Source organism: Heterodontus francisci, chromosome 21 (genome assembly GCF_036365525.1).
Source record: "Heterodontus francisci isolate sHetFra1 chromosome 21, sHetFra1.hap1, whole genome shotgun sequence".
NCBI lineage: Eukaryota > Metazoa > Chordata > Chondrichthyes > Heterodontiformes > Heterodontidae > Heterodontus > Heterodontus francisci.
Window position 1 is genome coordinate 58243014 of NC_090391.1, and position 15568 is coordinate 58258581.

General features: G+C 43.4%; 1 long non-coding RNA gene across 1 annotated transcript; it reads right to left on the reverse strand.

Moving 5' to 3' along the window:
* Nucleotides 1–330: 330 nt before the first annotated feature.
* On the reverse strand, nt 331–3108 carry LOC137381022 (uncharacterized). The gene is made up of 3 exons (XR_010977110.1): nt 3034–3108; nt 1068–1199; nt 331–585 (listed from the first exon to the last, which is right to left on the reverse strand). It is a non-coding gene; the product is annotated as an uncharacterized lncRNA (long non-coding RNA).
* Between the last annotated feature and the right edge of the window lie 12460 nt (nt 3109–15568).

The following is a 15568-nucleotide window of genomic DNA, read 5'->3' on the forward strand; positions in this document are numbered from 1 at the left end:
TCTGGTGATTGATGAAGATAAAGTGATGTTTAAATCGTGAAGTGAAGCACATTCAGCATGTTCACACTGTTGGAAAAGTTCATGCCATTCTCTCAGAATATTTACACAGAATATTTTCCACCAGCCTGTGGTCCACCTTCAGACATCATTTGTAGGATTTGAGGCTGACGTTTAGCTGAAAGGACAGCAGACACGACTTGAGAGGGTTACAACAATGCAAACCATCAAACAGACACATCAAATACAGTATATGATCTCCTAGGAATATTCTTGTTTCTATAAGACTCCTATTTCAAGATTAAGTACACAGAATGTTCTCTCTGATACTTTAGAATCACTGACTGTTGAAAACACCTCTGATTATCACATTACTATCAGAACCAGCCGGGACTATACACATGGAACAAGTCATACAGCATTGCTCTTACTGGGTTGATGTAGACATAAAATGTTTAACCAGACAGTCACTGCCCATCGTTCGAGGAATGTCTGCTATTGTGTACCTATCACAGTGAACATCCTCATTGTCTTCAAGATTGGAGGGAACCAGTAAAGCTGGTTCAGTGAGGGTCTGAGAGCTGTATACTGTGGAGAGAAAGATGATAGATAAATGATTGGACTAAAAGCGAGTTCAGTGCAGGTCTGAGAGCTGTATACTGTGGGGAGAAGGATTATGTATTAATGATGGAACTGAAATCGAGTTCAGTTCGGGTCATCTATATAAGTGTCAATGAGGTGATGGGGACTGGTATTTGAATGTTTTTCAGCTCCATTCACCGTGTTGTTATTTTCCCGCTGGATGATAGCATATGAAGTGGTTCTTCTGAGCTTGAATCAGGGTGTTCAGATTGAGCACTTGAAGGATTTCCAGTGGGAGTATTAATAAGAGAGATATTACAAAAGGAATAACATCAGGAAGTATTTTTTAAATTAAGTCAAGCATTAATTAGATAAATTTCCTTTCATCACAACATGAATTTAAATCAACCAGCGGTCTATGAAAACACCGATGGGAATGAAATTCAAAGTAGTGACAGAGAGCTGGTGACTGTGGGAGTTTAACTCACCGAGAGTGGAGAGATCACCACCGGCACTTGTCAGTGTGAAGAGATCATCAGGACCACTGTCCAGCAACAAGTGACCATCCTGAGTGTCAATGGCTGCAGTCTGAACATCATCATAATCACCCGGAAGCAGACCTGAGAGGAAATAACGATTTTCACAAAAATCACATGGTAAAACTGAATATTTAGAATGATATCATTAGACGTCAATCTACCCGGGCCTGCAAGGTTTGACTGTGATGTTCAGCTGTAGTGAGATTAGAGGCTGGAGAATGGTAGGACCATGTCGTGTCACGGTAGTTGAGTCTCCATAGGCCCATGCTATTCTAAACGCAGCCAGCAATCGATTGAAAGAAAGGAGCACTGTAGGACATTGGATGGGAGGACTGACAACTGGTGTGTTTGTTAGATGGCAGCACTCAGAGCAAGGGTGGCGCTCAGGTTTTCTCATGCCACCCTGGAAGTGATCCTCCAGGCTGCAAGATCAAGGAGGGAAGTGCTTTTCCCATTGGGACGGCTGAAGGAGGCCGGCTAGGCAGGTAGAGAGGGCCTGGCAGGAGACTGATGTGGAGGTGAGCAGACGTGAGGTGGTCCCATGTAAGAGGCTTCAGTGCAGGAACAGGATCAATGTAGTATGGCAAGGTGAGTGCAGTGCCTAACATTAAGCTCACAGTCTTACATGTCACAAAAGATGAAAATGTAATTGCAGGATGGGTGCCCCACTCATTGGTTCAGATCATCCTCCATCATAGTGCACAGCTCAGTGACCGCCTCCCTGGAGAGGCACAATCTTCAATGACACTGCTGCTCTGTGATTTGCAGGAATCAGAGCCTCTGATGGTAAACCCTCTCTGGTGGGTAGCACCTTCTTCACTCAAGAAGCTGCTTGCGTGAGACTGTGCGCCCTGTTCTTCCACACTCTCTTCCAGCCTCATGATTCTTGTCACTCTCAAAGAGACCTCAAAATAGGAGTGGCTGACACCAATTATAAATTGCTGCACTCACTGCTCAAGGTCTCCATTCTTTTTACTTTGTATAAGTATGTTGCCATTCGGAGTGGATGCTCATCCTGAATACTTCTGTTGTGATCGCCAAGATTGGTCAGCCTCCAGATTGCCAATATCGCGAGTCAGTATCGCTCTCCAGTACCACAATGCTTTTCACAGCCAAAACTGACCTTTCCCTTGCTTACAGATGGTGAATCTGTGAAAACTGTGGTTTATTTAGATATACAGCACTGAAACAGGCCCTTCTGCCTTTCAACCTGCAGGTCTTTTGGCTGTGGGAAGAAACCGGAGGAAATCCACGCAGACACAGGGAGAACTGGCAAACTCCACACAGGCAGTACCCAGAATTGAACCCGTATTGTTGGAGCTGTGAGGGTGCGGTGCTAACCACTGCGCCACTGTGCCGCCCTTTTGACGCACCTTCACTAAATTGTGAATACCTTGGTAAATTGCCATGCATTTCCTGTTTTAGAGGCTCAGTTACCTGCCCAGAGCCTTAAAGTGCAGCCTCCATCCACCAGCTCTGCCGACTCCGGGAACATCACCTAACAGTGTAAAGACGTCGAGCTTCCTTTGCACCGCTATCCAGCAGCATTTTCCCTTGCAGTCTGTGGTAACTGTGTGAGAAAATTCTGGCCTCCCTTTTAAAGTCACATATATCCCATTGAATCACCTGTCCAACATGCACACAAATTTCGCATTTCACCGCCCAGACAACAGTATCAGAAAACATCATGAACTGAAAGTTTCATTCCATTATACTACTGGGTTAAATCGACATGATTCTGAGAAATCCAAATTATTTCTCAATTTTTAAAACTAAAATCAGTCAGCAAATCTCCATGTCTTCAGCAGCATCATTTTACAGCGAGTAAGTTCTGATATATTTCATTGTTAATGTTAGATAGCAGATTGCGTTATGGATTAAAAAACTTGATGGCAACAAGTAAATCTGCACCCACCCTGAATACTGGAGGAGTTCCCTTCAGGATTTTCTGATCCAGGATCAGTGTCACTCAAACTGTGACTGGTGTAATATTCAATCTGATTGAGGGACTCAATGGAATCAGTAACTGTTAAACACAAACATGGATGGTTATTGGAGAGATTAATTGTGACGTTCGAGTAAATAACATAATACCATCATCATCTGGTGACAATGTCCTGGGCTTTGTATCTGACACGATTGTGGAACATTCATCACAGGGACTGCAGTGGTTCAAGAGCAACTAGGGATGGACCATAAATGTTGGCTCATACAGCGAGCAGTTAAAACATTACACAGTACAGCTGGTGGGTTAGATTTCAGACATCAGAGCAGAGACAATAGTGTAAAACATAATCGGTCAGCACAGTTTCTACATCAAGAACCTGTCCACCTTGCCCCGTCTCTTCCCCTTTCAGAGTATCAAACGGCCGGTGGTGGCTCCAAAACCGAACCCCACCCCAGATAATGGGGCAGGAAAGAGTGCAAGGAGGCTAATAACGGATTTGTTCTTCGAGTCATAGAGCCATAAAGCACAGAAATAGGCCCTTTGGCCCACCGCGTCCATGCCGACCATAATGCCGATCTATACTAATCCCACCTGCTTGCATTAATTCCATATCCCTCTATGCCTTGGTCATTCAAGTGCCTGTCCAGATGCCTCTTAAATGTTGCTACTGTTACAACCTCAACCACCTCCACAGGCAGCTCATTCCAGATACCCACTATTCTTTGAGTGAAAAATTTACCCATTTTATCTCCTTTCAACCTCCTCCCTCTCACCTTAAATCGATGCCCTCTAGTTTTTGTCACCCCTAACATGGGAAACAGACTCTGGCTATCTACCTTATCTATGCCTCTCATAATTTTATATACCTCTGTCAGGTCCTGTCTCAGCCTCCTTCGCTCCAGGGAAAGCAGACCCAGCCGATCCAATCTCTCTTTCTACCTCAAGCCCTCCAAACCAGGTAACATCCTTCTGAATCTTTTCTGCAAGCTCTAGAGCTTAATCACATCTTTCCTGTCGTGCAGCGAACAGAACTACACACAGTACAAATCAATGATATGTACAACTGCTAAATTACGTCCCAACTCGTGTACTCAATGCCTCGGTTAATGTAGGCAAGCATGCCATACGCCTTCTTCACCAGCCTGCCTACCAGTGTTGCCACTTTCAGGGAACTATGTACTTGCACACCAAGGTCTCTCTGCTCAGCAACACTCCCCAGGGCACTGCCATTACCTATATATGGCCTGCCCTGGTTTAACTTCCCAAAATGCATCTCTTTGCAATTGTCTGCATTAATTTCCATTTGCCAATCTTTTCCTTGCCCACTTCTCCAGTTGATCTATATCCTGCTGTAACCTTAGACAACCTTCTTCACTGTCCACTATACCACCAATTTTTGTGTCATCTGCAAACTTACTAATCTTCCCCTGGACATTCTCATCCAAGTCATGAATATATATAACGAACAACAGAGGGTCCAGCACCGATCCTTGCGGTACACCCCTGGTCACCAGCCTCCAATCTGATAAACAAATCACTGCCACTACCCTCTGCCTCCTATCACCAAGCCAATTTTGTATCCAATTGGCTACCTCACCCTGGACCCCATGTGTTTGAACCTTCCCGATCAACCTACCATGCAGGACCTTGTCAAAAGGCCTTGCTAAAGTCCATGCATACAACGTCCATCGCCCTGCCCTCGTCAATCTCTTGGTCACCTCCTCAAAAACCTCAATCAAATTCGTGAGACATGATTTCCCACGCACAAAGCCATTCTGACTGGCCCGAATGAGACCATGCCTTTCCAGATGCATATAAATCCAGTCTCTCAGAATCCCTTTCAATAACTTTTCCACCACTGATGTAAGGCTCACCAGCCTGCAGTTCGCTGGCATATTCCTGCTTCCGTTTTTAAATAAACGCACAACATTAGCTATCCTCCAGTCTTCTGGTACCTCACCTGTGGCTAACGATGATACTAAAATTTCTGCCAGGGCCCCAGCAACATCCTGCCTTGCTTCCTATAGCATCCTAGGATACACGTGGTCAGACCCTGGAGATTTATCCACCTTAATGAGCTTTGAAACCTCCAAAACCTCCTCCTTTGTAATGTTGATGCGCTTCAGGATATCGGTGTTTCCTCTCTTGAACTCACTACCTTCCATGACCTTCTGCACGGTAACCACAGACGAAACGTATTCATTTAAGACCTTGTCCATTTCCCGTAGCTCCATACATCAATTGCCACATTGATCCTAAAGGGGACCTACTCTCTCCCGAGTTACCATTTTATTCTTAATATACTTGTAGAATCTTTTACAATTCTCCTTTATCTAATCAGCCAGGGAAATCATCTTTGTGTGTTTTGTTGTAACCTGAGTAATTTATATCAATGGTCAAATCGCCCTCCAAATATATCTCAGGACAGAACTTATATAGGTTTGGCAGTGTTGCTGCCCCAGTATCAAGGTGCAGAATTTGCAGATTTCATGTTAAAATTCAGAATACAAATTGTTAGAATAAGTATTTTCTAGAAACCACCAAGTTCAGGTCAGGGGTTCCTGATGAGAACGTGTTTCTGACCCAGAAATCCAGTAACATAGAGAAATAAAATCTGAGTCAATGTGACTGTCTCCTCCTAAGAGCAGTGACTATTTATGGTCTAGTTTAAATGGAATAAAAACTTTGCATACGAATATATTGTGGGATTGGTGGATGGTATTGTGCACTGGAACTCCTGTCTCCTCATCCCCAAAGAAACTGAATACTGGTCAGATACTAGAATCCAGTTGAGTGAAATGTAATAACTGAGGCCCACAGGAATGCTCTAGGCCTGGGTCATGGCCTGGACTACTTCAAAAGATAAATTGCAGCCCAAATTACAAACAGAAATGACGTTATTTAAGCAGGAACGACGAGTGGGAATCTTCCCAAACCCAGTGCTCATCTTAGTTTACACACAGATATAGGCACACTCGCACTGTGATAGGACTCCTTCACATGGGGATAGTGAGCGGATTTCTGACAGTGTTCAGTCAGTAAACTGACCATTAAAATGCGATGTTTAAGTGCAAGTGACATTTGTCTCGTGAAAATTCGTTATGAAATTAAAAGCACAGACCTGAACGCCGGACCTGATAGGAATCCTTGCCAGGTGGAACACTCCCAATCTCTTCATAAATTGCTTGGTACAAACCAGCCGGTGAACCCTTGCCGCTAGTGACAGAACCTGTCAGATGGAGGGTCGGGAGATTAAAGTTTAGTTGCAACCCACGAGCGTTTAACAGTAAATTATCTGCGAACACATCCAAATCGCAGATATAGTGACAGTAAAGAGACAATGCTAGGTATTGTGAATGTGGAGTAGTTTTGTTGTGTGTATTTTTGTTTATGTCTATGTGTCTATTTTTCTACATACTCATATGTTCACCTGCAGCAGACTGGGGAGAAATGTGTTCACTGAGGAAATGTTCAATCAAGTTTGTTAGAAACGATCTCCCTCTGACAAAGCCATGCTGATTATCCCTGATTAATGCCTGCCTCTCCATGTAGAGATTAATCCTGTTCCTCCGGATTTTTTCAAATAGTTTCCCTACTGCTGATGTTAGATTCACTGGCCAGCAATTACCTGGTATATCCCTGCTACACCTCTTGAATAATGGTACCACATTCACTGTCCTTCAGTCCTCTGGTACATCTCCTGTGACCAGATTGGATTTGAAAATGTGTGCCAAATCCCCTGTTATCTCATCCCTTGTCTCACATAGCTGCCGGTTCACATCTCATCTGGGTCTGGAGATTTATCCAGTTTGAGCCCACTAAAATAGCTAATACTTCCTACCTTTCAATGCTAATTTGTTCAAGTACATCAGAATCCCCCTGCATGATCTTCTCACCGACATCGTCCCTCTTCATGGGGAACACAGATGAAAAGTAATCTTTTAAAACCTAATCTACGTCCTCTGGCTCCACACACAGGTGGCCACTTTGGTCCCTAATCGGCCCTACTCCTCCTATTTCCCTTAATATACTTAAAACACGTCTTGGGTTGTCCATTATCTTGCTTGGCAGTGTTTTGCATGTCCCCTCTTCGCTCTCCTAATTCATTTTGTAAGTATCCCCTACACTTCCTATACTCCTCTAGGGCCTCCACCGTTTTCAGCGCTCTGAATCTGCCATCAGCCTCCTTTTTGTTCCTTATCTGAATCTCTATATCCCTTGACATCCACTATATCCCTGGACTTGTTGGTCCGACCCTTCAACTTTATGGGAACATGTTGGCCCTGAGCTCTCACTACTTCCTTTTTGAAGGTAACAGACCATGGGATCCAGGGCAATTTGGTAAAGTGGATCAAAAATTGGCTTAGTGGCAGGAGGCAGAGGGTGATGGTCGAAAGTTGCTATTGCGAGTGGAAGCCAGTGACCAGTGGTGTACTACTGGAATCGATGCTGGGACCCTTGCTAATACACTGTATCTCAATGATTTAGATGTAAATATAGGAGGTATGATCAGTAAGTTCTCAGATAACAGAAAAATTGGTGGTGTCGTAAACAGTGAGGAGGAACGCCTTATATTTCAGGACGAAATAGATGGGCTGGTAAGATGGGTGGGATAGTAGCAAATAGAATTTAATCCTGAGTACTGTGAGATGATGCATTTTGGGAGGACGTACAAGGCAAGGGAATATACAATAGATGGTAGGACCCGAGGGAGTTCAGAGTGTCTCAGGGACCTTGGTGGACTTGTTGTTAAATCACTGAAGGCACAGGGAGATACGGTGGTTCGGAAGGACATATGGGATACTTGCCTTTATTAGCCGAGGCATAGCATATATGAGCGGGAAGGTTATGATCAAGCTGTATAAAACGCTAGTTAGGCCACAGCTGGAGTACTGTTTACAGTTCCGGGCAACACACTATAGGAAGGATGTGATTGCACGGGAGAGGGTGCAGAGGAGATTCACCAGGATGTTGTCAGGGCTGGATTATTTCTGCTATGTCGAGAGGCTGGATAGGCTAGGGTTGTTTTCTTCAGAGCAGAAAAGGCTGAGGGGGTCCTGACTGAGGGATACAAAATTATGAAGGGCATTGATAGGACAGATAGGAAGAAACGGTTTCCATTAGCGGAGGGTTCCGTTACTGGGGGGCATGGATTTAACATTAGGGGCAGAAAGTTTAGAGGGGATTTGAGGAAAAAAAATATTCACCCAGAGGATGGTTGGAGTCTGGAACACACTGCCTGAACAGATGGTAGAGGCAGGAACCCTCACAACATTTAAGGTGTTTAGATGAGCAGGCAAAACACCATAGCATACAAGGCTAAGAGCCAAGTGCTGGAAAATGAGATCAGCATAGATAGGTGCTTGATTGTTGGCACAGACACCATGGGCTAGAGGGCCTGTTTATGTGCTGTATAACTCTATTGCTCGATGACTCTCTGACCTGATCTCGTGCTTTTTATCATTTGTAAACTACTGCTAGTCTAGTGAGGTTACAAAGCTTGATCGTATCCGCTTTAGGACTGTCTTGTTTCAGAGCCTGTTCTGGTTCGGTCCTTGGCAGAGATACCAGGCCTATGCTGTCCTAGCTACAGAATCTTTCTTCATAAGAGAGAGAGAGAGTGCTATTTCTATAAAAACTCTATATTATTATGAATCATCTTGAAAAAAACATGAATAGGATGGGAATAGAGGAGTATGGTCCTCGTAAGCGCAGAAGGTTGTAATTTAGACAGGCATCAAGATCGGCCCAGGCTTGCAGGGCTGAATGACCTGTTCCTGTGCTTTACTGTTCTTTGTTCTTTGTTGTTCCAAAAGTGTTTTTTATTAAGAGGCCCATTACTTATAATAAATCAGGAGTGAGTAGGATGGGTGAAATATGACTGGAAGCGTTGTTTTGGATGCAGAAGGTCCTATACACGTATCACCTGTCAGAATAACAGACAGACCCGGTTAGACAGCTCGTGATTGGATGCCCACAGCCAGAATCTGAAGGGCTTGAACTGCTGCCCAATGGATGAAGGAAGATTGACAGTCAAATAAATAGCTTGAATGGACAGCCCTAGAATGTCAATTAAACTTCCTGATCCATTGTTACAAGAAGTAAACTCTTCCAAAGTTTCATGTATTATGTGCTCAACTCTTCAGTGAATGTAGACACTTCAAATCACTCTCCCTTTTAAATGTCAGATTTTACTAATTCCGCAGCACATTGAATGGAGAAAGTCAGCAAAAAACAGAAAGAAATACAATGTAGTTCCAAGAAGGCCACTTGACAGTCCACAGAAAGCTGCAGTGGACATAGAGTTTTGCAAGTATATGACACAATATCTGGGATTTTGTGTTGGATCCGCGGTAAGATATAAGCCTCACCTCTTCTGATTGACGTTTTCTGTATAATCACCATCAGTGAGATCAACACACAGATTAGCAGAACTCCGAAGAAGACCGCAACTAGGATGGAAGTAGTTTTATATCCCTGTTCTTAATGACAACAATACAGAAAGGTTTAACACAGACACAGCCTGGCTTGCATGATACAGTATTTACAGTACGTATTTAATAATTATATCCATTGCGTCTGGGCAATGAGTCGGGCTGAAGATTCCCCAGTATGTGTGTTGTGAATTGCACAAGAGGAAAGTGTGAGCCAACGTAAATTACAGAGACAGTGCCCCCATGTTTCTGATGAGTACAGGGCAGTTCAGGTACAGCCAGAGACTGGGATTAGCGGAATTTCAAACAGACCATTTGAAATATGCGGTGAGGAAAAAAATGTTCCGGTCAGTGAGAACGTGCTCATTGTATCTTCAGACAGTGACAACAATAGCAATTCAACGAATGCAAACCCTAACACTAGCTGGAATAGTAATAATGGTAAGTACCTGCAGATGTGGATGGGAAAGCATTTAGAGGCACATCGAGCCCTGTGGAATATATTGTACAAAACGCTCAGGAAGATGACATTTCAGCACTTTCCATTTAAACGATAAATACTGTTCTTAATTTCCCGAATTAATGAGTCAATTTAGCCATACAAGGAACCCTAACCCCACTCTCCAAACCCTGCCACCCTCACCAGAACAAATCACACTGGCATCTTCCTTATGATCACAGTCAGATTGAGCCGGCGATGAGGAAGGACAGTCGGCCAGAGAAGATTCGCTTCCAGTGCACTTCACCTCATCCAGCCAGATAACACCGTCACCCTGGGAAAAAGTAGCCCCTACTGGCGCCAATAGAGCGTGACCACAATCCAGCTGTCTGCAGACAACATTGGCATCGGCCATGTTCCAGGAGTCATCGCACACCGTGCCCCAGCTGTTATTGCACAATATCTCCACTCTCCCGGAGCAGTTGGTGTTACCTCCAAACAGGCGCAACCATTGTCCCGAATCTGTCAAAGAGAATCAATTATTATTATTGATGTATTATAAGACAGGAGTACAAGTCAGATAGTTGGTATAATAAAGAGGAAGTAGCACCTGGTGAAAGCACACGTTTACAATCATATTCTCGAATGCAGTCCTTTGATCTGTGGGGCTGCTCCTTAGTTACTTTTGCTTCTGTTGAGAAGAGAAACATGCTGACTGTATCAGACACCAATGTTTTAAATGACACTGGCACATTGAGAGGTTTGTTGTGTTACCTGAACAAACAACGCTAGCATCCTCCCTGTGTTCACAGTTGTGTTTACCCCACGGTTTTGTTTGACAGTGCCAAAGGAACGATTCGTGTGAAATACACTCGATTCGATCGAGCCAAATGGGTCCGGATCCTGCTCCGTATGACTGAGCGGAATAATCGATATAACTGAGGGGACCGCACTCTAACTGTTTACAGATCACTTCTGCATCAGCTCTATCAAGTGTATCCGAGCACACTGTTCCCCAGGTGCCATTGTGGAACACTTCCACTCTCCCCTCACAGCGATGTTTCCCATTCACCAGCCGCAGCTCTTTGTGCTCTGTCAATGACACAAGAAATATCCCGTTGTTTAGATTGATAACTCGTTGTATGTTCATACTGCACAACTCAACACATGCTGTTCCGGTTGTGTTCACTGATTGCCGGTACGTATTTCAGAAAAGTGACAGAAATACACCGACAGCCCATAATGTAATAAAGAATAATCAACATAGATTTCGCAACAGAAGGACAAACAAGGTTATTGAATGCTTTGAAGTAATTACAGAAAGATAATGGTGATAATTCAGTCGACGCAATATGCATGTTCTTTTTTTTTCCCAAAAGACCTCTGACAAGGTAGCATATAGTAGGATCATGACTGGAGACAGAGCATTTGGAGTCAAGAGATCAGTGGAAGAATGGTAGAAAACTCGCTGCAAAGCACACTGTCATTGTTAAAGCTGGTAACCCAGAATGGCGGAAGGTGGGAAGTGGTGTTACACAGGGCTGGGATTATTGCTGCTAAATATTTACATGAAAGATTTGGATTTAGACAAGGGAGACATCATTTCAAAATTTAAGATGACAGCAATTTGGGGATATAGTTAACACTAAGTAAGACAGACAAAATATGGGAATACGTTAATAAGCAGGTCGAATGGGCATACAATTGCCAACTGAGTTGAATACAGATAAGCCTAAGGTGGTCAGTGTTGATAGGAAGAATAAAGAGGCCACGTACTTCATGCAAAATAAGAGTGAAAATGATGTCGAGCAGCAAAGAGATCTCGGGATAAGAGACACTAATCACTAGTTAACTGACAGAGATCGAAGCTAGTGATCATAAATATAGGATAATCATGAATACATCTAATAAGAAATTCAGGAGAACTTTTTTATTTTTACCCAGGGAGTGGTTTGAATTTTGAATTCCGAACACATGCAATTGTTGAGGTGATTAGCACTGATGCCTTTCAGGTAAAGCTGTATTGGTACATGACGGAAAAAGAAGTAGGTGGATAGGCAAAGAGGGTTAGATGCAGTAATGTGGGGTGATACTCGTGGGCAACATAAACACCACATTGACCAGTTATGCCGAATGGCCAGATTCTGTGCTGTCCATTGCATATCGTTCGATGTAATATCTTCCCTGTGAAGCCACGTGCACAACACTACGGAAAATGGGTATATGGAAGCACCCTTACCTGAACACATGATCCTCACATCTTCCTTATGAGAACAGTCGTGGTTACCCCACGATGCTGAGGGGCATTCCCAGAGAAATGATTCGTTACCGGAACACTTCAGTTCATACAACCAAACTGGCCCTGAGCCTGGTCCACAAGATGTAGGAAGTGCCATGTCCAATGCCTTTCCACAACCCAGCTGTTTGCAAACCACGTCAGCGTCCGCCAGATCCCAGGAATCATCGCAAACTGAGCCCCATGTCCCATTGTAATAAATCTCCACTCGGCCAGTACATGGGCTTCCACCGTCAGACAGCCTTAACTGCGCGTGTTCTGTTGGACAATAGTACAGGAGGATTATACTTTCAATACACATTCACCTCATCACTCAATACAACTCATTGTACCATCACCAGCTGAAAAAAAGAACTAGTTAAATGTGCCGTTGACAGGTAAATAAAACTTTTCAACTGAATTGTTTACACTACTTCTTACATTGATTGTAAAGAACATAAATGGTTCAGTTAACCTTCTACATCTGACTTTGACAAGTTATGGTCTCCAGTTCCCCTTTTATGTTTTAAACATTATGTGCGTTGTTGTACAGGCATTCACTCACATGATTAACAGTCAATTTATACTCATGTACTATAACTGTATCTGTTCCTGGTCCATGTATGTTGCCCTTATTTGGTACCTTGGACGGACATTTACTGCCATCTCCTATTTCCTTTATTTCGAATAACAAGTGAATTGCATTTATCTAGCGCCGTTAATGTGAGAAAACATCTCAAGGCACGATACAGGAGTGATGTCAAAGACATTTTAACATGGAACACCTAAGAATATATTTAAGTCAGATGACCAAAAGCTAAGTCAAAGAGTTAGTTTTTATGGGGCGTCTTAAAGCAGGAAAGAGTGGTTGCCAGGCAGAGAGATTTAAGGAATTAATTCTACAGCGTATGACCTCCGCAGCTAGAGACACGGCCGAAGATGCTGTGCTATTAAACTCAGGAATGCTCAAGAAGCCAGAACTAAGAGCTGTCAGACTGGAACCGATGGCAAAGACAGGAGCTGTGAGGTCAAGAAGGGAATTGAAAATAGGGATGAGAATTTTAAAATCGCGCATTGCAGAACAATGTAGGTCAGTCAGCACAGGGCAGATGGCTCAGTGGCACTTGGTCGAGACAGCAGATTTTGCAGAGGTTGTAACTAGGGAAGCCAGCCAGGAGTGCATTAGAATCATCGAGCTTAGAGGGAACAAAGCAATCGACAATACTAGATAAGGGCAAAGTAGGGTGATGTTATGGAGGTGAAAATAGACAGTGTTAATCATTGTATGGATATGTGATAGAGAACTCACCTCGGGGTCAAATATAATACAAAGGTCACAAGCAGTCTGGCTGAGTAGCACACTGTTGGTATGGAAAGGAATGGAGTTTGTGGCAAGGGAAGAGATGCGATGGGGACTGATGGCTTGTATCTTTTCAATACTGAGTTGGAGGAATTTTTTGCTGATGCAGTACTGAAAGCCAGACTGGAATTCTGACAGTGTATAGGCTGTGGAGGGATCACGAGAGTTGGATTTGAGGTCGAGTTGGATACTGTGAGTTATATGTGGAAATTGAGGCTGTGTTTGCGGATGTCTCTGAAAGGCAGCATGTAAATGAGAAATGAGTTGTCGAAGGATAGATGCTTTGGTGACACGATAGGCGACTTTGCAGGAGCGGGAAGAGAAGCCATTGCAGATAACTTTCTGACTATGACCGTTTAGATAAGACTGGAACCAGCTGGGTGTTAATGGAAAGGGCTTGGAGCAGAATTTCATGATCACTCATATCAAAAGCTGTATGCAAGTCAAGAATGATCAGAAGGCACCGGTTGCATTTGTTACAATCACTTAGGAGATCATTTGTGACTTTGGTAAGAGTTGTTTTGGTCCTGTGGTGTGGATAGAAATCTGATTTGAGAAATTAAAACATGCAACTCCATAAAAGATGAGCATGGATTTGGGTGGCGTCAACACATTCAAAGACTTTGGCGAGGTATGAACAGTTGGAGGAGGGGCAGTAATTTGCATGGACAGGTGGTCAATGGCTCCTTTTTGAGGAGAGGTGTGATGACTGCTGATTTGAAGGACATGGGGCTGAACATGAAGAGAGAGAAAGAGAGAGAGAGCGAGAGAGCGAGCGAGAGAGAGAGAATCGTTAATATTGTCAGCTAACATGGGGACCAGGAAGTGAATGTGTGTGTTCGGCAGTTTAGTAGAAATAAGGTGTAGGCAGCAATATGTGGATTTCATCAACAGCACAGGTACAGAGAGAGCGTGGGGAATTCTAGGAGAGAAACAAGAAATGCCAAATCAGGGTGATGGTATGGGGTGGGGGGTGGGGAATTGATAGGAAGTTAGGCCTGGTGGGTTGGGGAAGAAAGGGAAGCAGTGGAAGGCGACTTAACAGACATTTTTGAACTTTGTAACAAAAATTCCACGAGCTCCTCTCACTTACTTTTGGATTTGAGGGTGGACGAGGCAGGGGAGTGGTTCAGGAGGAAGATTTGTGATGGAGAAGATATGCTTTGCGTTTTCTTTGCCTTCCTGGATGATCTTTGACTAACGCGTGGTTTTAGTGAAGAACAGTAGGACCCGATGATGCTTTATGCAATTGATCCATTCAGTATTATATTACCAGATAGTTCACCAGATGTCACCGTGCCTTTCTGGTTTTTTATTTAATTCTTTCAGGGGATGTGGGTGCCACTGGCAAGGCCAGAATTTGTTTAATCCACCCTATATGTTTCTTTCACTTCATACTGGAGAATGTAACGTCTACAAGTTCTGCCCTTGAACATCAGCCTTACAATATGCAGTATCTTCGTGTAGAACTATGTTCTAGGGTTGTGTTGATTATAACATTATCATAAATCAATTTAATATTAATTGCATAAAAGAATCACTTACTTTTGCAAGGATGGGAATCTGCCTTTGACAATGAAGATATTTGAGTAATTTCAGAAACGTAAACCGCATGTCTGAACAGAGAATATGCAGACCTCTCTGTCCAGACAGGCTGCTGCTATTATGTTCAATGAGCAAACGAAACTTGTGAGGCACATTAGCAATTGTTATTGTCTGTAAAAGATCAATGAACTAAACTACTAATTATATCAATATATGACTGTTGGACCGGACCAAAGAGGGTAGAAAACAGGATCGCTCTGCAAAATATCGGACAGGATCATGAAATCCCGATGTACAATTGCACTCCAGATGGGTAGACCTTCTGGTTGAGCAGCAAACCAGTATTTAAACTGGCGTGGAGAAAAATGATTGGACTAATTGCGTCAGGCACTTTGGAGAATAAAAATCAGCGATGTGACCCATCAGATAGAGAAGTAGAAGACAAGGAG